Here is a 25613-nt window from a genome sequence, read left to right as displayed (position 1 = left end):
TCCTTCCGATATAAGGGGGTACAGGTTCTGTTTATTCATCCCAATCTAATGACAGCCCATACTAGTGCTCCCTGTTCACTCCCTACTGACACTGTCCACTGCTCCTACAAAATGATTGTGAAAAAAATAATATAGAAATAAATTGTAAAAAATAATTAAAAAATTTAAATAATAAAAATTAAACAATTCTGACACCCATGCCATTGCTCTACTGACACCATCCACTGGCCACCCAAAAGCATTTTGAAAAAAAAATGATAAAAATAATAAAACATTACTTTGTAAAAAAAAAATAAAATTGTAAGAAAAAAAATAATACTAATAATAATGAAGAACTACTGACACAACCTACTGACACCATCCTACACATACTACCCACCGCCATACACTCCGCACTCCTCTCCCTGTACATACTACCCACCGCCATACACTCCACATTGTGCATTCCCTATTTAACATTACCTCATTCTGCACTATATTAGTCATCTCAGACACTATTTAACCACACCCTTTTAATCCATGCCCAATTTTTAGCCCAATTTAAAACATGCCCCTCCTCTCTCATCCCTCTCTCTCTCACTCCTCCTCCTCCTCCTCCCTCTCTCACCTCTTTTTCACCCTCTCACTCCCCTCTCTCTTTCACTTCCCCCACATGGCAGCCATCTTTAAACCTGGAAGTGCCCAGTGACTTCTACGGAAAGAAGCTGGGAACATTCATGCAGTCTTCACTGCAGTAAATATTTAAATGCCCCTTCTATGCAGCTGAGCTGCAATATGTAGGTAGGGTGTTGTGTGGGTGTGCTTGAGTGTAGGCGGGGGCACAGGGGGCCCCATTATCTTTAACTGCCCGGGGGCCCCATGAGGTGTCAGTCCGCCCCTGACTCTAACCACTTGAACTCTAGAAGGTGTTAGCCCCTTTCCTGACCAGAGCATTTTTTTTTGCTATTCAGCACTGTGCTACTTTATCTAGCAATTGCAACACTGTACCCAAATGAAATGTATAGAATTTTTTTTCACACAAATAAAGCTTTTGGTGGTATTTGATCAATGCTGTTTTTTATTCATTTTTTATTATATAAATCTAAAAAGACCGAGATTTTGAAACAATGATATTTTCTACTTTCTGTCACAGTATAATACATATCCAATTGAAAACAAATGTCTTCATAAATTTTGGCCAAAATGTATTCTGATACATGTCTTTGGTACAAACAATTGTGTATATTAAGTGGTTTGTGTGAAAGTTCTAGCATCTACAAACTATGTTATATAAACTGGAGTTTACAGAGCTATTGACGTGATACTAGCAATGGCGGTGATCAGTGACTTATTGTGTGACTGTGATAGTGTGGCGGGCAGTCTAGAGCTAACTGACACTGGCTGGTAGGAACACTAAATGACAGGTTGCTGGTGACACTAACACAGTGATAATACTGTACACTATGCTAATGACACTAATGGCTGACAAGGATGATCAGAAGGGCAATCAAGGAATTTATGGTGTGTCTAACAAAGTGTATATGTGCTGCTTTTACCCACAGGATCTGACTCTCTTTTCTCCCTGAACTGAGTTGATTTCAGGGAGAAGAAACAGCCAGGTCGCTATTCTCTGCCCCGTTCACATCTAGGCATTTGCGATCTCAGGCAGAATTGCCACAAATGTTCACGGGCCCAAAGCGCTCTGCAATACTGTCAAATCTCACTATGCACATTCAATTTAATGGCACCTAAGGCTTCATGTACACCAGCAGCTCCTGAAATCGAGTTTAGGAACTTTTGGCATTTTTTTTCCAAAGCTCCTAAACTCAACTCCATAAAAGCCTGTGTGTCCATGTACACATAGGCTTTTAGTAGAGTTTGGAGCTGCCACGTTTTAGGTGAGGTTAAACGTTTTGACCGCCGCAAAACCGTGGCAAAATGTATCAACTGTCCCACATGGAAGAAAAATATATCTGATATATATTAAAAATATTCTTCCCAATTATATTGACATATATTTGAAATACTACAATTTTGGCCATATTCAATATATTTCAAAATCTGATGAATATATTTAAAAAATATTTTTCATATATTTTGTAACATATAAAGAACATATTTCAACATGATATATATATATACAGTCAGGTCCATAAATATTGGGACATCGACACAATTCTAACCTTTTTGGCTCTATACACCACCACAATGGATTTGAAATGAAACAAACAAGATGTGCTTTAACTGCAGACTGTCAGCTTTAATTTGAGGGTATGTACATCCAAATCAGGTGAACGGTGTAGGAATTACAACAGTTTGCATATGTGCTTCCAACTTATTAAGGGACCAAAAGTAATGGGACAGAATAATAATCATAAATCAAACTTTCACTTTTAATACTTGGTTGCAAATCCTTTGCAGTCAATTACAGCCTGAAGTCTGGAACGCATAGACATCACTAGACACTGGGTTTCATCCCTGGTGATGCTCTGCCAGGCCTCTACTGCAACTGTCTTTGGTTCCTGCTTGTTCTTGGGGCATTTTCCCTTCAGTTTTGTCTTCAGCAAGTGACATGCATGCTCAATCGGATTCAGGTCAGGTGATTGACTTGGCCATTGCATAACATTCCACTTCTTTCCCTTAAAAAACTCTTTGGTTGCTTTTGCAGTATGCTTTGGGTCATTGTCCATTTGCACTGTGAAGCGGCGTCCAATGAGTTCTGAAGCATTTGGCTGAATATGAGCAGATAATATTGCCCGAAACACTTCAGAATTCATCCTGCTGCTTTTGTCAGCAGTCACATCATCAATAAATACAAGAGAAGCAGTTCCATTGGGAGCCATACATGCCCACGCCATGACAGTACCACCACCATGCTTCACTGATGAGGTGGTATGCTTAGGATCATGAGCAGTTCCTTTCCTTCTCCATACTCTTCTCTTCCCATCACTCTGGTACAAGTTGATCTTGGTCTCATCTGTCCATAGGATGTTGTTCCAGAACTGTGAAGGCTTTTTTAGATGTCGTTTGGCAAACTCTAATCTGGCCTTCCTGTTTTTGAGGCTCACCAATGGTTTACATCTTGTGGTGAACCCTCTGTGTTCACTCTGGTGAAGTCTTCTCTTGATTGGTGACTTTGACACACATACACCTACCTCCTGGAGAGTGTTCTTGATCTGGCCAACTGTTGTGAAGGGTGTTTTCTTCACCAGGGAAAGAATTCTTTAGTCATCCACCACAGTTGTTTTCCGTGGTCTTCCGGGTCTTTTGGTGTTGCTGAGCTCACCAGTGCGTTCCTTCTTTTTAAGAATGTTCCAAACAGTTGTTTTGGCCACGCCTAATGTTTTTGCTATCTCTCTGATGGGTTTGTTTTGTTTTTTCAGCCTAATGATGGCTTGCTTCACTGATAGTGACAGCTCTTTGGATCTCATCTTGAGAGTTGACAGCAACAGATTCCAAATGCAAATAGCACACTTGAAATGAACTCTGGACCTTTTATCTGCTCATTGTAATTGGGATAATGAGGGAATAACACACACCTGGCCATAGAACAGCTGAGAAGCCAATTGTCCCATTACTTTTGGTCCATTAACAAGTGGGAGGCACATATCCAAACTGTTGTAATTCCTACACCGTTCACCTGATTTGGATGTACATACCCTCAAATTAAAGCTGACAGTCTGCAGTTAAAGCACATCTTGTTCGTTTCATTTCAAATCCATTGTGGTGGTGTATAGAGCCAAAAATGTTAGAATTGTGTTGATGTCCCAATATTTATGGACCTGACTGTATATATATATATATATATATATATATATATATATATATATATATATATAAATTTTTTTTAATATATTGAATATGGCCAAAATTGTAGTATTTCAAATATATGTCAATATATTTGGGAGGAATATGTGTTTAAAATATATTTCAAATATATTTTTCTTCCATATGGGGTGGTACTGCATTTTTTCCACGATTTGCGGTTTCCTGCAGCCAGTGGTCAGGGTAGACTCATGTACATGAAGCCCAAATGTGATGTGGTTCTGACTCGAGAAATCACTCTGCAATCGGCGTATACTGCATGGTGTGAAGCTTGCCACCCAAAAAGGAGAAGGAGCTTCTTTTGGGCGACATGGTTTGCTGCAATTGCAGCACCAGTAAATGTACTGTTAGCGGGTAGCAATTGGCTAAATATTGTAGCTTAAAAATGTAGATAAGCTTCTTTAAAAGCATAACTAAAGGCAAAATTTTTTTTTTCATTTTGGACAGAGTGGGGATGGATTAGAACACATATTAGGTTTTTATTGCAGTTTGTTCCCTCATTAGGGAGATTCACCCTCTCCATTTGTCTTGTTGACCATTATCATCGAAAAGAAAGCAAAGAAAACCCCAGAGGTTGTCCCCAGAAAAGTAATAGAGAGAAAATTTTCCAATGGGGACACTAGTTCTAGTGACCTGAGGGTCCCCAAGGAATTCCCTTAATTTGCGGGGATTATCTATGTCTTGGAAATTCGCTTTTAACGAATTTCTCCTTACCGTGAGTACTCGCAGTTGGATGCGCAGCAATCCCCCATAAAGCTGTGCGAATCTCGCTTACCGCGACTGCAGCTAAACTCCACGATACCTGCGCCTCCAACTGGTTTAGCTATCACGAGATGTGGGGAAAATGGAGCTCCAGTTACCTAGGAATGATCACACAACACTCTCAGGTTGCTGTTGGAATTCACATAGAGAGCGTTTTCAATCTCAGCCTCTGGTTTTATTACAAACACACACACGCCCCCCCCCACTCAGGGGGGGGTCAGGTCAATCCCCTCCCACAGAACAATGCAATGGGGAGTGTCTATACACAGAATGTACATCCTGATTGGAGCATAGCCTTTCCTTTTATCTATACTGGAAACCAGTTCTCCCCTCCCCCTTTCCCATGGTGAGCTCTCTGTGGAGAGCAGGCTTCCCATCCTATCAGCTCCTACTAGTATGTCCATTCTCTGTACAAGCATCCCCTAGATTAAACAGTGTCAGTCTGTATCTGAATGGGCCCGATACGATCTTTATTAAAACACATCCATCCAGATACAGTTCAGGTCGGTAATGGCTTGTAAGATATACATGAGCCTACACACAGAGTACGCACTGCTTGGCGCCTGGCGGTACGAAGTCCATGTGGTACTATGCTGGTGATATGTGGATAAAGGCCCGCAGCCTACCGCCGGCGGCATTCGCATCGAATGCAGTGGTAGTATACACGCCGGTCTATAAGCGCAGATCTGCCATCTCATCCATTACCGAGCTAAGTACTGTAATACATACATTGTAATTGCGCATGGCCCAATTGCAGCCTTCAGAGCTTTAATTAAGCCACACGAGAGACATATGAATAACACTAATATATGACACATTTAAAGATCAACCTGTAAATACAAAATTTCCATGACATCTATCACTTCCTGTTTTAGCTATGGGACAGAAAGTGAAGGAAAATCTCCTCAATTGGACACAGATAGCAAAAAATAAAATGACAGGGGTTATAACTCTCCCTTACTCTATCCAAAATGAAAAAAATGTTTTGCTTTGGCTAAAAATAATTTAAAAAAACACTCAAGCCTCAGACTCCTGCAAAAACATGCAAAAATGCCTATAAAATGAAAAAAGCCTACAGAATGACCAAAGATGCTTAGCATAGTAAACACAGTAGCAAAGTAGCAAACACACACCATTTGTTTTTAAAATACTTTTAATATGGAAGAAAGAAGCAGATTATTAAATCCAATTTTAGGGCCCATTATAAATAAATGCACATGTATTGTCTTGCATTTGTATGCTGTATTTTACATGCACTACTTTGTCCTGGGCAGGAGAAAAGGAAGAATCAAGTTACTATTAACTCCAGACCTACAGTCTAGCCACCAATCACCCACAAACGATCAAGCCACACACCGGCCAGTTTCAAAGAGCATCAGATAAAAAGTCAGCAAGTGGTTCACTGAAATGGCCTTACACAGTGACAATCCAAGTTGTATATCAATCAGCTGTACAGCAATTAAGAAGGGCAACAAAAGGGGAACAGAAATGTGACGGGAGTGACTTTTGGGGGTGGGGGGACCTCTGTATCATCTTCCCAAATTCTTATGTTTAAGTGACCCTGTGCCTGTTAGGGTACAGGCTGTGTATGTGAATGTCTATTGTGTATTGGTGTGTCGTCGTTTGTTCTCGGCCACATGGCTGTCTATTGTCTTTTTGCCAAGTGCTGCCCCATTGTTCTGTGTCTTGGTTGGATGGGGAGGGGTGATGATGTGTTTCCTGTAGCCCTCCCCATTGATGGGGTGGGCTGATGATGTGTTTCCTGTTCCTGGTTGTGTTTCCCCACCCTGTGTATATAACTCGTTGTGTGTGTAAAATAAAGTAGTTGACTTCCTGTTTCAAGAAGAGTTGGGTGCTGTCTATTTCCTGAGGGATTTCAAGGGTGTGGTCCGTGGATTTGTGTTCGGACAGGGAAGCTGTGGTATAACGGAATATACCCTAGTGTGGTCTGGGGTCCGGTTCCGTTACAAAAAAAGGGGGGGAAAAAAGGAAAATAAAGTTGCAGTAGGTTATTAAAACCCTTAAATGTTTTAGCATCAATGCATATTTTACACCAAACAAATAATCATCTGCAAATGATGAATCACTCACTATACCTATAAATAATAAACATGAAAGGGGTATAATGCATAATTGAACATACAGTATATATAGAAAGGAAAACAACAAATTAGTATTGATATATAAATATTATTGTGAACCCAAAACACACACATAACCAGAATTCGTATACATGATGAATAGATTTTTTGTAGAATAAATTAAACTGTTTAATATTCTAAGCAAAATCTTTTGTGTGTAAAAAGTGTATTTGCAGTGAATAAATATGGGGTGATCTGTAAAAAACATATAAGTGAGGTGTAAATAAAAAGTATTGATATATGAATAAAAAATATTGTGAGCCATGAATATTTTATTGTAATAAAAGAATAACAAATTTGTGGTATAATTGATGAATAAAACTTAAAAAAACAAAAGTGTATATGCAGTGAATTTACAGTTTACTAACTGTAAATGTGTGTGCAATCAGACCGATATAATTTGTAGTGTAAATATATTAAAATATTAGAATATTTTAATCAAGATAACATTTCTAAAGTGATCAAATAAATTAAGTAGTGAATAGATATTAAACATACAGTACAATAAACCGTGCAGAGGAGTGTTCACTTAGTATTTTCAAGTCGTGATTAGAGATGAGCGAATCGAACTTGGCGAAGTGGAATTTGTTTCGAAGATTAGGAAAAATTCGATTCGTGCCGAATCCGTTAATTAGCAGACTTCGGATGCGCGAATCGAAATTTTCCAAAAATGGCGGCGACATGTGTGGCGACGGAGCGGGGATCTCTGGGAAGGCGCGCAGACAAGGCGCGCTGACCCATAATGCATTCATTCATGACATGTAATTGCATTAGCCAATCAGCAGCCAGCCAGCCAGCACTGTGTAATGGTCGAGCTATAAATTGCGGCCATCTTAGAATTCTCCATTAGCCTCCGGTCATTCAAGAGAGACAGACATCTCTGTATTAGGGACAGAGTTAGGGCCAAAGAGACTTTAGGGCCACAGAATCGTTACTTAGGGACACAGAATTCTTACTCAGGGACACAGAACTGTTACTCAGGGACACAGAATTGTTACTCAGGGACAGACACAGAATTGTTACTGAGGGACACAGAATTGTTACTGAGGGACACAGAATTGTTACTGAGGGACACAGAATTGTTACTGAGGGACACAGAATTGTTACTGAGGGACACAGAATTGTTACTGAGGGACACAGAATTGTTACTGAGGGACACAGAATTGTTACTCAGGGACACAGAACTGTTACTCAGGGACACAGAATTGTTACTCAGGGACAGACACAGAATTGTTACTGAGGGACACAGAATTGTTAATGAGGGACACAGAATTGTTACTGAGGGACACAGAATTGTTACTCAGGGACAGACACAGAATTGTTACTGAGGGACACAGAATTGTTACTGAGGGACACAGAATTGTTACTCAGGGACACAGAACTGTTACTCAGGGACACAGAATTGTTACTCAGGGACACAGAACTGTTACTCAGGGACACAGAATTGTTACTCAGGGACAGACACAGAATTGTTACTGAGGGACACAGAATTGTTACTGAGGGACACAGAATTGTTACTGAGGGACACAGAATTGTTACTCAGGGACACAGAACTGTTACTCAGGGACACAGAATTGTTACTCAGGGACACAGAACTGTTACTCAGGGACACAGAATTGTTACTCAGGGACAGACACAGAATTGTTACTGAGGGACACAGAATTGTTACTGAGGGACACAGAATTGTTACTGAGGGACAGACACAGAATTGTTACTGAGGGACACAGAATTATTACTGAGGGACACAGAATTGTTACTCAGGGACACAGAATTATTACTGAGGGACACAGAATTGTTACTCAGGGACACAGAACTGTTACTCAGGGACACAGAATTGTTACTCAGGGACACAGAACTGTTACTCAGGGACACAGAATTATTACTCAGGGACAGACACAGAATTGTTACTGAGGGACACAGAATTGTTACTGAGGGACACAGAATTATTACTGAGGGACACAGAATTGTTACTCAGGGACACAGAATTTTTACTCAGGGACACAGAACTGTTACTCAGGGACACAGAATTGTTACTCAGGGACACAGAATTGTTACTCAGGGACAGACACAGAATTGTTACTGAGGGACACAGAATTGTTACTGAGGGACACAGAATTGTTACTCAGGGACAGACACAGAATTGTTACTGAGGGACACAGAATTATTACTGAGGGACACAGAATTGTTACTCAGGGACAGACACAGAATTTTTACTCAGGGACACAGAATCGTTACTCAGGGACACAGAATCGTTGAATTAAAGAGTATGTCAGACAACACGCAGAGGAGTGGCAGAGGAGGCAATGTTTCAGGAGCGAGCAGACGTGGCAGCAGCGGAAGGGGTCGAGGCAGCACTAGTCGCAGCCAGAGGCCAGTGCTCCCGGTGTCATCCAGCAGTCGTGTCTCCACCGACAACCCTGCCGTCATCGATTGGTTGGCTTGGTCGTCTTCCTCTTCCCAGGTCACCTCTGACACCTACAGCCAACGGTCGGTGGGTACGTCAGACACAACCGTTAGTTGGCATGGCCCGGGAGCAAGCCCACTGAAATCACGTGTCCTCTACCTGCCCCTGTCCTTTGGTGTTCCCTCACCAAGCGAAGTATCGCATGCTGTGGGCTCAGCCCCACTGTACAGTGAGGAAGAGCTAACAGAGGGTGGTCAGGAACGGGGGGAGACATCCGCCTCTTCAGCAGCCAGGCGAAGAAGTACTGGCGAGGAGAGTGGCTCGGTAGCCGGTCTAGAGACAGGTCTGTCTCCTGACCCACACGCAGCCGAGGGGGCTAGTATTGAGGCGGAGACCCTAATTGATGATGATGAGGCTGATCGCACTTGGCAGCCTCGTCGTCATCAGGCTATTGCTTCCGCATCATCAGGAGAAGAGGGTGGCAGCTTGGCAGCGAGCAAAACAGTCGGTGGGTTGCCCAGGAGGCAGCAGGGTCGCAGCAGTGTCAGTGGAGGCAAACGGCCACGGAGTAGAGCACCAGCTCCACTGCAGCCTACCACCACGGCCAGTAGTGGTGCCGGTGTGCACGGAGGAAGTAGCAGTCAGCCAGTGAGGAGTAGCGGGGCAAAATTTCCTACTCGGCGGTGTGGCAATTTTTCGTCAAGCCGCCCGAGGAAGTAAACGTAGCCGTATGTCGACTATGTGGCCAGAAAGTCAAGCGTGGCCAGGGGGCCCATGTTGGGACTACAGCGTTGCGTCAGCATATGCAGCGTCGCCATTCGGTGGCCTGGGAAAACCGTGATAAAGATACGGCGGTTCTGCCTGCCCCAGCCCCCGCTCCATCACCCGCTCCGTTACTTGCTCCGTCACCCGACGTCAATCGCCCTCTATCAGCCAGTCAAGGCTCCAACACCTCTGCTGAGGGGAGTTGTCGCTCGTTGGCATCTTCCGCTCGTTCAGATGCTCCTTCTCCTGCTACTCCTCTTCACGTATTCCGTCAGCAGTCTTTCTTGGAATCCATTTCCAAGAGACAACAGTTTGCGAGCACGCACCCGACGGTGCAAAAGCTGAACGTCCTCCTGTCCAAGTTGCTGGTGCTGCAGTCCCTCCCTTTCCAAGTGGTGGACTCAGCACCTTTCCGAGAAATGATGGCTTGTGCCGCGCCGCGGTGGAGAGTGCCAAGCCGGCATTTCTTCGCCAAAAAGGCAGTGCCAGCCCTGCATTCACATGTAGAAGAGATGGTGGGCCAGTCTTTGAGCATGTCGGTCTCTGCCAAAGTGCACGGCAGCGCCGACGTGTGGAGCTGTAACTACGGTCAGGGACAGTACATGTCATTTACGGCCCACTGGGTGAACGTGGTGCCGGCACAGCCGCACCAGCAACTTGGACAGGTCACGCCGCTTTTGCCTCCACGTTTGCACGTCCTTGGTCCGGCAAAGATGTCCGCCTCTACCACCTCTTCTTCCGCCGTGTCCTCAGCCGCCACCCCCGTGCCAAGTCCCATTACCCGACCGGCATATCACATGTGCAGGGCGCAACGGTGTCACGCTGTGCTGCACCTGGTATGCCTTGGCGAACGTAGTCACACAGGGGAGGAACTTCTGAGTGTAATGAACAGAGAAATCGACAGATGGCTGTCTCCGCGCAAACTAAAAATCGGAACCATGTTGACCGACAACGGAAATAACATGGTGTCTGCTCTGCGTCAAGGAAGGTTGTGCCATGCGCCATGCATGGCTCACGTGTTCAATATGGTTGTCAAGCGGTTCCTAAAATCCACCATCCCACTGCAAGACATCCTTAAAATGTCACGTAAACTTTGCATGCATTTCAGCCATTCCTACACCGCAAAGCACACCCTCCTTGAGCTGCAGCGGCAGAACGGAATTCCACAGCATCGCCTGATCTGCGACGTTGCAACAAGGTGGAATTCAACCCTACATATGTTAGACCGCCTTTACGAACAGCGAAAGGCCATCACCGATTTCCTGATGTTACAAGCGGATAAAGGTACTCCCCTGTGTAACTTAGATGTCAGCCATTGGCAGCTCATGCGTGACACCTGCCGCTTGCTCAGGCCCTTTGAGGAGGCCACGCTATTCGTGAGTCGGCAGAACTATGGGATGAACGACGTCATTCCTCTGTTGCACGTCCTGGAACAAATGCTGTTAACAATGGCTGGTCAGGGTGCGGTAGACGTGGCGCACAGATCTCAACGCCACATGACCCCTGTGGGGGCAGGACAGGAAGAAGAGGAGGAGGTAGAGGAGGACATTGGTGCTCAGGAATTATTGAGTGAAATGGGTGGTTTTTCCACTCAGCGGACAGGAGTGGAGGAGCAGGAGCATCTGGTAGAGGAGGAGGAGGAGACAGAGGACCCAGACGCACCGTGGCAGTATGCTGTGGAGATGGAGGCAGGGAGTCCCTCGCATTCCTTGGCACAAATGGCCCATAGCATGCTTGGTTGCTTGCGTAGCGACAGCCGAATAATAACCATCAGACAGAGGGATGACTTTTGGCTGTCCACCTTGTTGGACCCTCGCTACCGTTCAAAAATGGTGGCCTTTTTCACACCTGCTGAGAGGGAGGCCAAAATAACGTACTATAAAAACCACTTATGTAGTCAGTTGGTCTCTGCCTTTCTGCGCCAACGTCCATCCTCAGACACTGTGGGCCCTGTGCGCTCGCGTTCCGCTGCCATGGCAGCAGGGGAGGGGTGGGGTGGTAGGAGCAGTGGCAGCTCCACCAGCAGCGGCTGCCTCAGTCTGCAGTCAATGATGAGTAGCTTTCTTCACCAGCGTAGTGAGGAAACTACTAACCAGCCGCAGCAGCAGCAGCATCAGGTGGACCTGGAGCAGGACCTCAAACAACAGGCTTGGGCCTACTTGGACAGCACCCTGCCAACCGAGGTAGACAATCCCCTTGACTACTGGGCAACAAAACTTGACCTTTGGCCCCAACTAGCTGAATTCGCCCTTGAAAGGCTGTCATGCCCGGCCAGTAGCGTGGCATCGGAGCGCGTGTTTAGTGCGGCAGGAGGTATTGCAACTCCGCGGAGGACACGACTGTCCACCCAAAGTGTGGAGAGACTCACGTTTGTGAAAATGAATCAGGCGTGGATTAGTCTCGATTTCAAACCACCAGTTCCAGACACAACTGACTAAATCCGCCATGAATCATGCCCCAAACATGTTAACTCTGCCATGTGCCACTTTCAAGTCTCCTCACACTGCTGGTGGGTTCCATTTTGTCATAGGGTGCTGGCAGATTACGGGCCTCCCATTGCTGCTGCCAGGCCCGTAATCTGCCATGGGCCCCCGTACCGACTCCTCATGCTGCTGCCAGGCCCGTAATCTGCCATGGTCCCCTGTACCGCCTCCTCATGCTGCTGCCAGGTCCAGAGTGTCTCATGGGTCCCTGTACGGCCTCCCATTGCTGCTGTCTCCATCGCCACACTCTGCCATGTGCCACTTTCAGGTCTCCTCACACTGCTGGTGGGTTCCATTTTCTCATAGGGTGCTGGCAGATTACGGGCCTCCCATTGCTGCTGCCAGGCCCGTAATCTGTGATGGGCCCCTGTACCGCCTCCTCATGCTGCTGCCAGGCCCGTAATCTGTCATGGGTCCCTGTACGGCCTCCCATTGCTGCTGTCTCCATCGCCACACTCTGCCATGTGCCACTTTCAGGTCTCCTCACACTGCTGTTGGTTTCCATTTTGTCATAGGGTGCTGGCAGATTACGGGCCTCCCATTGCTGCTGCCAGGCCCGTAATCTGCCATGGGCCCCTGTACCGCCTCCTCATGCTGCTGCCAGGTCCAGAGTGTCTCATGGATCCCTGTACGGCCTCCCATTGCTGCTGTCTCCATCGCCACACTCTGCCATGTGCCACTTTCAGGTCTCCTCACACTGCTGGTGGGTTCCATTTTGTCATAGGGTGCTGGCAGATTACGGGCCTCCCATTGCTGCTGCCAGGCCCGTAATCTGCCATGGGCCCCCGTACCGCCTCCTCATGCTTCTGCCTGGTCCAGAGTGTCTCATGGGTCCCTGTACGGCCTCCCATTGCTGCTGTCTCCATCGCCACACTCTGCCATGTGCCACTTTCAGGTCTCCTCACACTGCTGTTGGTTTCCATTTTGTCATAGGGTGCTGGCAGATTACGGGCCTCCCATTGCTGCTGCCAGGCCCGTAATCTGTCATGGGCCCCTGTACCGCCTCCTCATGCTGCTGCCAGGCCCGTAATGTGTCATGGGTCCCTGTACCGCCTCCTCATGCTGCTGCCAGGTCCAGAGTGTCTCATGGGTCCCTGTACGGCCTCCCATTGCTGCTGTCTCCATCGCCACACTCTGCCATGTGCCACTTTCAGATCTCCTCACACTGCTGGTGGGTTCCATTTTGTCATAGGGTGCTGGCAGATTACGGGCCTCCCATTGCTGCTGCCAGGCCCGTAATCTGCCATGGGCCCCCGTACCGCCTCCTCATGCTGCTGCCAGGTCCAGAGTGTCTCATGGGTCCCTGTACGGCCTCCCATTGCTGCTGTCTCCATCGCCACACTCTGCCATGTGCCACTTTCAGGTCTCCTCACACTGCTGGTGGGTTCCATTTTCTCATAGGGTGCTGGCAGATTACGGGCCTCCCATTGCTGCTGCCAGGCCCGTAATCTGCCATGGGCCCCCGTACCGCCTCCTCATGCTGCTGCCAGGAGCAGAGTGTCTCATGGGTCTCTGTACGGCCTCCCATTGCTGCTGTCTCCATCGCCACACTCTGCCATGTGCCACTTTCAGGTCTCCTCACACTGCTGGTGGGTTCCATTTTGTCATAGGGTGCTGGCAGATTACGGGCCTCCCATTGCTGCTGCCAGGCCCGTAATCTGTCATGGGCCCCTGTACCGCCTCCTCATGCTGCTGCCAGGTCCAGAGTGTCTCATGGATCCCTGTACGGCCTCCCATTGCTGCTGTCTCCATCGCCACACTCTGCCATGTGCCACTTTCAGGTCTCCTCACACTGCTGTTGGGTTCCATTTTGTCATAGGGTGCTGGCAGATTACGGGCCTCCCATTGCTGCTGCCAGGCCCGTAATCTGCCATGGGCCCCCGTACCGACTCCTCATGCTGCTGCCAGGCCCGTAATCTGTCATGGGCCCCTGTACCGCCTCCTCATGCTGCTGCCAGGTCCAGAGTGTGTCATGGGTCCCTGTACGGCCTCCCATTGCTGCTGTCTCCATCGCCACACTCTGCCATGTGCCACTTTCAGGTCTCCTCACACTGCTGGTGGGTTCCATTTTGTCATAGGGTGCTGTATGGCCTCCCATTGCTGCTGCCTCCACCGCCACACTGTGGCTCCACACTCTGGTTTTGGCCCCGTGACTGCCCAAATGAGTGAAGTGTGCGGTGATTCTAAGATCGACGGCACTCATCTGCATGTCATACTGACTGACAGTATTATTTCTCTTCCCCAGCAGACTCCAAGGGCATTTAAATTAAAGGTACAGTGTTCTGCACTAATATAAAGGCTCTCTGAAGCCTAGAAACACCCTTTTTATAAGTTAAATTCGCAGTGAATATATTCGCCTCGAATCAAATTTATTCCTCGAATTCGCCGAATCAGCCGAATTGAATTTTTGAATACTTCGCTCATCTCTAGTCGTGATGCAAGTGATTACTAGGAAAAGGCTGTAATGGTGTTACCTTGAGCCCTTGTTCACATTAGCCCAGTGGTTGCGGGCTCGTTGTGGATGCAGGAATTGCACCTGTTCCCATACCCACAACCAACTGCAGCCATGTTGCGTTTCTCTTGCAAGACGTGGGGGAATAGCACCCCTATGCATCTCATCCCACAACGTGATCACGGGTGTGAGAACCACACAGAAATCGCATGGTCAAAAAGACCACAATTGACTTGAAACTTTGCACAGCCCAAGTTCTCAACTTCCCAAACATGTCCTAGAAGTTTCATAGATTTTGGTCTGGAGGTAGACTGTACTAAGATTGAGCACATAGCAATTCTCATGAACAGGGGCGGACTGACAACTGATGGGGCCCCCGGGCAATAGGGGATCATGGGGCCCCTGTGTCCTTGCCCAAACTCAAAAAAGCCTATGAATAAGGTACCAGGGGCATCTCATGGTGCCCCCTACTGACCCTGGGCCCTCGGGCAGTGCCCGAGTTTCCAAATGGTCAGCCTGCCCCTGCTCATGAATATATACAGTGGATATAAATAGTCGACATACCACTGTTAAAAAAGTCAGGTTTCTGTGATACAAGAAAATGAGAAAAAAAATCTCAGAAAAAGTTCCAACTTTAATGTAACCTACAAACTGTACAACTCAGTTGAAAAACACTAAAATCTTTTTTCGGTGGAGGGAAGTAAAAATAAAAAACTAAAATAATATGGTTGCATAAGTGTGCACACCCTAAACCAATACTTTGTTGAAGCACCTTTTCATGTTATTACAGCACTCAGTCTTTTTGGGTATGAGTCTATCAGCATGGCACATCTTGACTTTGCAATATTTTCCCACTCTTCTTTGCAAAAACTCTTCAAATCTGTCAGATTGCGAAGGCATCTCCTGTGCACAGCCCTCTTCAGATCATCCCACAGATTTTCAATCGGATTTAGGTCTGGGCTCTGGCTGGGCCATTCTAAAACTTTTATCTTCTTCTGGTGAAGCCATTCCTTTGTTGATTTGGATGTATGCTTTGGGTCGTTGTCATGCTGAAAGATGTTCCTCTTCATGTTCAGCTTTCAAGCAGAAGCCTGATGGCTTTGTGCCAAAATGGACAGTTATTTGGAACTTGGAAGTATGCACTTCCCAAGCATACACCACAAGCCAAGAAACCCCCAGTGATTGGCTGGTGAGCCACAAACACACACTCATAATATTCCCTTATTGGCTGTCCCACACTACAGCCACTACACAAGGTGGTAGGGGCTACATAAGCTTAATGTCACTCACTTGCTTTGTGGGAGATCAAAACCCATGAAACTTCTAGCACGTTTGGGATGTTGAGAACTTGGGCTGTGCAAAGTTTCAAGTCAATTGATTGAGATTTAGGCACATTATGGTACGTTAAGCTGTTCACATTAAATGTTTTAGCATTGTAAAATATAGCTTAAAGTGGTTGTAAAGGCAGAAGGTTTTTTATCTTAATGCATTCTGTGTGCAGCATCCCTCCTGAGCCCCCCTAACACTTACCATAGCTCCCTCTCTCTCCAGCTATCACCATTACTTTCTCAGTTTCTGAGATTCTCCTTCCTGAGTGGCTGAGACAAAGCTGCTCCCACTGCTGTCAATAAAAGTCAGCTAGCCAATCAGAAGAGAGGGGGGTGGGGCTTAGTCGGGGGTCTGTGTCTCAACGGACACACGGAGCTGTGACACAGCTCGGGTGCCCTCATAGCAAGCTGCTTGCTGTGGGGGCACTGTAAAGGAGGTAGTGGACAGGACCATAGAAGAGGGACCCGAGAGGAGGAGGATCCAGGCTGCTCTGTGCAAATCCAACTGCAACAGAGGAGGTAAGTATCACGTTTGTTATTTTTATGCAAAAAAACCCTGAGCCTTTAGTATCACTTTAGCATTAATAACTTTTGGTGTGATTTACCAAATGATCTGAAATTTTCAGAATATATTGCCATAGATAGAGTCTTGTATTGTGTGAAGTTTGGGGGGAATTGGTTAACATCTAAGCTCTTTTTTGTATGTTAAGCCACATTAAGCTCCCCAAAAAACAAGCTTAATGTCCCCCATTTTCATTGTGGCAGGCCAAAATCTATGAAACGTCTACGACATGTTTGGGATGTTGAGAACTTGGGCTGTGCAAAGTTTCAAGTCAATTGATTGAGATTTAGGCAGCTTATTACACATTAAGCTACATTAAGATATTTCACGTTAAATGTTTTAGTCTGTCCACTCATAGGAGAAAAATATTTATTTTCATATAATATACAATGTCTACAAACCATCACTATCTCCCTGATCTGAAGCTAAAACGTATCTTAAAAAGATTGTAAACCCTCACCTTGTAAAACAATATGTTTAACCCCTTCAATACCGAGCACTTTTACCCCCTTCCTGCCCAGGCCAATTTTCAGTTTTCAGAGCTGTCTCAGTATGAATGACATTTGCGCAGTCATGCAACATTGTATCCATATTTAATTTTTTAAATTTTTTCACACAAATAGAGCTTTCTTTTAATGGTATTTAATCACCACTGGGTTTTTATTTTTTGCTAAATAAATTAAAAAGACTGAACATTTTGAAAACAAAAACTTTTTTCTTCGTTTCTGATATATACATTTTGCAAATAATCTTTCTTAATAAATGTATTCTGCTACATTTCTTTGGTGAAAATAACCCAAATCAGTGTTTATTTTTTAGTCTGTAGGAAGGTTATAGAGTCCACAAACTATGGTGTATATATATATATATAAATATATATATATATATATATATATATGAAAATCAATTAATCCTGTTCTGATGATCTCATTTCTTGAGGTCTGAAAAACCCCAGGACAGTACAAATGCCCCCCAAGTTACCCCTTTTTGGAAAGTACACAATCCAAGTTATTTAGTAAGTGGCGTGGCGAGTTTTTTGAAGTTGTAATTTTTTGGAAAGAAATTAAAAAAACATTCCCCAATGTTTTTTTTAACATACTGTCACCAGTACTGTACAACATCATCACTTACTGGTGACAATATGTAGAAAAAAAAAATTAAATTTTATTTTTGCTTTTTCATTTAATTATTTGTTTCTTTTTTTAGGATTTCTTTTTAACATACTGTGACCAGAGCAATACAGTGTTACCATAGTAACACTGTACTACTTACTACTCTGGGGAAGTGTTTTTTTTTTTTTTTACACACTTGATTGCTTATACCAGTGATTTTCACTGGTATAAGCAACCATTTTTACTTTATGAAATAGATGCATTCAGTATTTACCATTGCCACAGCTAATCACATGGTACACATGGGCTGTGATTGGTCCTGTCTGTACCATGTGACCACTGTGACCAATCACAGAGATCAAAACAATAGTACACAATGGATGGCATTCATTCATGCCATCCATTGTGTACAATTGTCATGTGATCTGCTATGATTGGTCACAGCGATCACATGGTTCCAGCGGCGGCCAGTATACTGATCAGTCATCCGCTGTGTCCGGTGGATGATAGGTCACACCGCTGTGCGGCCCATGGGGTGCAAACAAGGTGTGTTCTAGGGAGGACGTCATATGAAGTTCACCGGAACGGCGAGTGTCTTGTCCGGTCGTCATTTGACAATAGATCAGAGGGGAACTGGTTAAAATAGTAATGAAAAGTAAAATGTGTGTATAAATGTAAAAAAAACAATATAAATACCTTTTTGTTTTCTTTTTTTTTTGTAATGTGATCACATTCCCTCTGTTCGCAGCTGCATAAGAGCTAGGGGTGGAAAAACAGTAGTACACTGATATTCCCAGTGAAAGGCTGTGTGGGGGTGGGGGGTCAGGACAAGACTGATCATTGGAGGAGAACAGACTGAGTTACCAGCATAGCTTGAGAACTGACCATGCTGTGTTCTCCTGCTTAGTGTGGTCAGTTTTTATTAGGCATAACCAGGTATTTCACATAAAGGAAGCAATACAAAGAGAACAGGATAATGTTTCATACAAGTACATAGTACATCAGGCACATATCAGGAATATGAAATGCTGGGTTTACATTTTCTTTATGTGAAATTATTTTTATACCTTCTATAGATTCTAACATTTTTTTCAACAGGTTTATTTATTGTACAAGCAATGTATTCAACAATGATACCAGTTACAGTTATTTTAATACATCTATATATATTGTGATTAGAGATGAGCGAATTATTCAAAAATTCGATTCGGCTGATTCGCCGAATTTGTGGAATAAATTCGATTCGATGCGAATTTATTCGCTGCAAATTTAACTTATTAAAAGGGTTTCTAGGCTTCAGAGAGCCTTTATATTAGTGCAGAACACTGTACCTTTAATTTAAATGCCCTTGGAGTCTGCTGGGGAAGAGAAATAATACTGTCAGTCAGTATGACATGCAGATGAGTGCCGTCGATCTTAGAATCACCGCACACTTCACTCATTTGGGCAGTCACGGGGCCAAAACCAGAGTGTGGAGCCACAGTGTGGCGGTGGAGGCAGCAGCAATGGGAGGCCATACAGCACCCTATGACAAAATGGAACCCACCAGCAGTGTGAGGAGACCTGAAAGTGGCACATGGCAGAGTGTGGCGATGGAGACAGCAGCAATGGGAGGCCGTACAGGGACCCATGACACACTCTGGACCTGGCAGCAGCATGAGGAGGCGGTACAGGGGCCCATGGCAAGAAGAAGAAGAAGAAGATGAGGATGAGGATGAAGAAGAAGAAGAAGTAGGATGAGGATGAAGAAGAAGAAGAAGAAGAAGTAGGATGAGGATGAAGAAGAAGAAGAAGAAGAAGAAGAAAAAGAAGTAGGATGAGGATGAAGAAGAAGAAGTAGGATGAGGATGAAGAAGAAGAAGAAGAAGAAGTAGGATGAGGATGAAGAAGAAGAAGAAGAAGTAGGATGAGGATGAAGAAGAAGAAGAAGGATGAGGATGAAGAAGAAGAGGAAGAAGAAGAAGTAGGATGAGGATGAAGAAGAAGAAGAAGAAGTAGGATGAGGATGAAGAAGAAAAAGAAGAAGTAGTAGGATGAGGATGAAGAAGAAGAAGAAGAAGAAGTAGGATGAGGATGAAGAAGAAGTAAAAGAAGAAGAAGAAGAAGAAGTAGGATGAGGATGAAGAAGAAGAAAATGAAGAAGAAGAAGAAGAAGTAGGATGAGGATGAAGAAGAAGAAGAAGAAGAAGTAGGATGAGGATGAAGAAGAAGAAGAAGAAGAAGTAGGATGAGGATGAAGAAGAAGAAGAAGAAGAAGAAGTAGGATGAGAAAGAAGAAGAAGAAGAAGTAGGATGAGGATGAAGAAGAAGAAGTAGGATGAGGATGAAGAAGAAGAAGAAGAAGAAGAAGAAGTAGGATGAGGATGAAGAAGAAGAAGAAGAAGTAGGATGAGGATGAAGAAGAAGAAGAAGAAGTAGGATGATGATGAAGAAGAAGAAGAATTAGGATGAGGATGAAGAAGAAGACGAAGAAGAAGTAGGATGAGGATGAAGAAGAAGAAGAAGAAGTAGGATGAGGATGAAGAAGAAGAAGAAGAAGAAGAAGAAGAAGGATGAGGATGAAGAAGAAGAAGTAGGATGAGGATGATGAAGAAGAAGAAGAAGTAGGATGAGGATGAAAAAGAATTCCAGTGCAGCAAAAAGTGTATCTGCAGAGAGCTCCGCTATTTCTGACAGTTCTCTGACAGTTCCTTCACATTTACAGCGGTTGAAACATTGTATCTGTTTCCGAATAAAAACATCTGTATCCTAAATGGAAACAAATAGATACAATGTTTCAACTGCTGTAAATGTGAAGGAACTGTCAGAGAACTGTCAGAAATAGCGGAGCTCTCTGCAGGGACACTTTTTGCCGGCTGTAGAAGGGATGAAAATCGGCCGATCGGGGAAAATTCGATTCACGAATCCGAAGTTTGCTAATATTCGGATTCGGCACGAATCAAATTTTTCCTAATATTCTAAATGAATTCCACTTCGCCAGGTTCGATTCACTCATCTCTAATTGTGATAACAAAAAGATTTTATTTATTTAAATATTAGCAAGGGGCAGTGCTGCTAATATATAGTATGAGGGTTTAAATAACCATTTTTCCCCACCTTTTTTTGTTTCCTTGATTATTTGCTGTTACGACTTCTTGGTAGGCACCTGGAACATTACTTTGGAAGGCCATTTTGATGATCCACTTTCTGCCTTTTGATTCAGTCAACTTTTGGATTTGCTGGTATGAGACTTGATTATATGCGGGTGGTTGGTCATGAGGCAGTGTAGAGTTAATAACATTCTTCTCTCCCACCACCTGTCTGCTATTTTATTAAGTATATTATTCTTTTGGAGCAATGTATTAATGTTTTATTACTTTCATTCTCCCGTACATGGTGTTTTTACATTATGATGTATGTCTTTTAAGAATGAGTGTTTAATTTTATATATAAAATGTATAATCTACTATGACTTCTATAAATCATATTATACTAAATCATCAGTCGGACCCTTTAAAGTAGGTAGGGGTTAATAATCAATGAAGAAATCTAAAACTCTTAATTAAGTATGATACCTTTTTGTAACTTAAAGTGATATTAAACACACATCGTTTAATTCTTTCTTTATGTGGATGATGGCTCTGTAATGATTTAAAAAAAAATCTAAGAACTTCTTTCCTAGTCAATATACAGTTGTCCCATGACTGAGCTCTTTCAAGCCTATCTGCAGGGAAACAGTGGCAGGAGGAGCTTCTAGTCCTCTGCTGTTGGTCACATGTTCAAAATAAAAACAACAGCCTTTTGGATACAATAAACTTTTTTAAATCGTCATACAAATATATATTTGAAATCAGATCTTTATTATTTTTTGGCAATGACATGGTCTGGGCAGATTCCTGTCAGTCAAAAGCTGTGTCATGCCTCTCCAGCTGTGTCTTAGAATAACAGGGGAAGAAGCCTCCATCAATCAAGATATAATATCCTGCCCCCCTGCTGTTTAAAAACAGCAGGTGGATGGCAAGTGGTTAAAGTTTCCCTCCCCAGACTACCCTCCTGAACCTGTAGGGGGCCTAATTCTACTGCAGCTTTTATCTCCGCTGTGTCTACCACATCATTACCCACCACATCACATGTTTCAGGGTTATCCGCATGCATGTCCACATGACCTTCAGGTCCATCATTAGGCTTATGGTCACCCACAGAAACTAAATGATCGACATTTACCAGTGCCTCGCACTTTTCCTCATCATCATAAATATCAACATTTACAAGGGCCTTGCATTTTTCCTCATGGTCAGAAACATCCACACCTTTGTCAGAACTCATTTCAGTGTTTGGCAGGGCAGTGTCTGGACACCGAGAGCACACAGCGGAGTGGTTGTCTCCTATGGCAACGTCACTGTTTCCCAGCTCCACTGGCACATGAACCTCTTCCAGCAACTGTCCTGACACCTGACCATCATAACATAATTCCACATTTGGTTTACTGACCCCAATCACTTGATTTGTGCCATCTGACACTTCCACCAACACCAGCTCATTTGGTATCACACTATTCATTACCACACCATTGGATCCTTTGTGGGTTGTGGGCATGATCTCTGCTATGTGCTCAATCTCACTTGGCCCGTCCATATTGGGAGGGAGACCATCTGCAGCAACAGCAAGTGTGCCCTTGTCTATAAGCTGCTCTGCAGTCCCTCCATTTAGCACGCAGAAGTCATGTCCACTCCACTGTTGGAAACAGAGGTCCCTTTTAACAAAGCCAACAGGTTTTCAGCCCATCTGTCCCAGTCTACTTTCTCTGCGCTCCAATCAGAGGTACTACGCAGTACCGCCCCAGCGGCCGGAGGAGACACAGTACAGAGTGGCTCAGCAGCAGCAGACACATCACATATATCACTTTTGTTCAAACAAAACTGTGGCACTAAATTGTTAACCTCAACAGGTTGCAATACCACACCCTCACCACCGTATGCTGAGGGCGCTTGATTCAACTCATGAACACTTCCATACATTTTATTGTCATTACTGACCAACTCCATTAACCACTTATCACCATGAGCATTTTCAAATATTTCAGTTTTAGCATTTAACTTATCATTTGGTTCAAGTACTCTCTTGTCCAGAGCAGCACCATAGTTGTCGCAGGCAACCTCTGGCTCCAAAACACAGAGCTCCCAGGAAGTTTCCATGGACACCTTTGCAGCCCTGGATACTGTTGCCACGGGCAACAACATATCTTTAATCCTATTTACATCAACACTTATCTTTAGTGAGCTGTGCTAGCCCATCACCAACCATAACATTACATTTACTAACAGTAACCCTTTTGTCGGCATAACCATCAGCATTCTCATTGCATATAGACATGACTGTGGCTTTTGCAGGTAGTCCTTGGCTATTACCCAGCTGAGCAGCCTGTGAGCCATGCCTCACAGCACCCTCTCTCTTTAAAGGGGCACTAGTTGCTGTTTTAGCAGCTCCATAGGTGACCTGGGAAATCCTCTGCTCAGTCACTGCGGGCTCCTGGGAGCTTTCCCTGGGCATCTCTGCAGCACCTGTCACTAGGGAACACGGTGCCATGACAGTTTTGGTCACCCCTAGTCTAACTTCCCCAGCCATCTGCTGGATTATAGCAGGCACCTGCAGAGTCCCCATGTCCTTTTCCATATTTAGTCCTGCTGATCGTTGGGCTTCTCCCTGTGCCTCCCCACTACTTAGGGTAGCACTCAGCAGGGAGTCCATGTCAATCTGTATTGTGGAACTCCCTGAAGGACACACTCTCACTTCCTTGGACCCAGTCCCACAAACCGAAACAGTCTTACCATTACCTGTAGCAGGTGTCATAGCCTTCACTTGAGTGCGTAGTCTCTCCTCTGTGGTGTCTCCACAGGCTGACTTCCCCATGTGGTCACGGGGCAACACTGCAGCCATTCTGGACCAACTTGCGCCCCCTGCAGGTAACACCAGATCCCTGTTGCTAGGGGTAACAGACTCGCTCTCAAAAGGCAATTGGCTATACCTCATGTAGGATGCAGACTGTTGTGCCCTCTGTTCAGGGCTGACCACTTCACCTAAGCGGCCGTAACACGAAACCTTGCATTTCTCTGGTTTTCTGATCGCTTGGCCTTCCAGTGACACCTCTCCCATCCTGGAGCATTGCTGGCCAGCCATGACACGCTGAACTTCCCCTCGAAGAAGGTTTTCCTATTTAAAAGGTGTAGTAGTCATCCTGGTCCCAATCCATCAAATGGTAAATCGACCGAAACTCCCTTGGTAATAAAGATGGCAGCAACTCTGGCCACTGGTCCCTAGGCCATTTTCTCTGCGTAGCACCTTTTTCAAAGTTTTCAAAGAAGTCCCCAACCTCCTCTGTAGGTTGCATGTAATCAGAGGCCCAGAACTCAGCACCTCTCACCGTAGACTTTACATTGCAGCGATTGCTACGAGCAACCACACTCCTCTCAAAACTTGTGGTCAGCCTGTTGCTCATTCCTTGCACTCAGAGCCAGCTTGCCAAACACACAAACTGTGCTGTCCATTGCACATAAACACAGTTTACTTCTTTTGCAGGGATCTCCAATTCTGCCCGCATTCTCCACCATATGTGGGAACTCGCTTCAAAATGGTAGAGCTTTTTTGTTAAAGCACACAGCAACTCACTTCTTTAAGGGCCTTTTTTGCCCAATTTTATTTAAAAGAAAAAGTTCCATAAACACAAATGCTTCCCACGCAGGGGTATCCACCATCAAACCAATTCAGCCTTCTGGCTCTTTCAGCTATACCTTTTTATATCTGTCTCCTACAGACTCCTTCCAAAAGGTTGTTTTTTGCACATAGCAAACCTCTAGCACACGGCTAGTCTGGCTTCCACCTCTCCTTGGTGAAGCCCACCTGACTCCAAGGCAGAGGCCTCCCGTCTGTCAGGGTGGAGCCCTCCTATCTGCCAGGGTGGAGCCCAGAATCATGACCTGGCCTCCACAAAAAGGCCTGCACACACCTGTGCAATCAGCATGCTGCCTGCTCTCAAAAAATGGGCCCAGGATTGGAGATTTCATCCCTCCCAAATCTCTTAGAAATCTCCAGGCTACAGGTCCCAAAACAGCCTTTACAAACCAAAGAGGAAACTTATAAACCAGTTTCCTCTGCATTATGAGAACTGCCTGGAGCCCCTCAACCTGTATGGTTGAGAATCCTGGGTCTCCATCATGATTTCCACCATGGCAGGATACCGCACTGCCACTATATATATATATATATATATATATATATATATATATATATCGTCTGTAATTAACTAGAAGGACTAAGGGAACATTCAGAAATACATGGTGGTGCAATATGCTTGATTATGCAACTAAGTTGGACTAGTTAAAGTAAATTCCCTTTAGGACATAATATAAGATTCTTATACTTACCAGTCAGCAATTCTACATCTTACTGAGACAAGAGTTGCTCTGTTAAAGCAAAATGTGGTGAAATGAGTAGCTAAAGGGCTCATACATAATTTCTATTCATAAAACTAGTATGCAATAGCATTAAGAAGTGTAAAAACTCTTTTAAACAAATGAAGCTGAAAACTGCTACGTCTACCCTTTGCACTATACATGTGGATTCAGTGGTGCATTTGCTTTTTGCTATGTTTAGTGAAGATAAAATAACATTTATAACCTGTGCATTAAAGAACAACCTATCATCATATATATTATTTTCTCATTGGGTTTGTCTTGTTTGAACATTAGAAGATAAGCATACTATTACAGATCACAATATTGAATGATAAGTTTGTGTATTTCCCTTTTCTGTTATGTTTCTTTA

Source organism: Staurois parvus, unplaced genomic scaffold (assembly GCF_062004578.1).
Source record: "Staurois parvus isolate SC_StPar_1 unplaced genomic scaffold, SC_StPar_1.0 ptg000139l, whole genome shotgun sequence".
NCBI classification, from domain to species: domain Eukaryota; kingdom Metazoa; phylum Chordata; class Amphibia; order Anura; family Ranidae; genus Staurois; species Staurois parvus.
The sequence above is the reverse complement of the archived record's forward strand: the minus strand, read 5'-3'. Positions refer to the sequence as shown.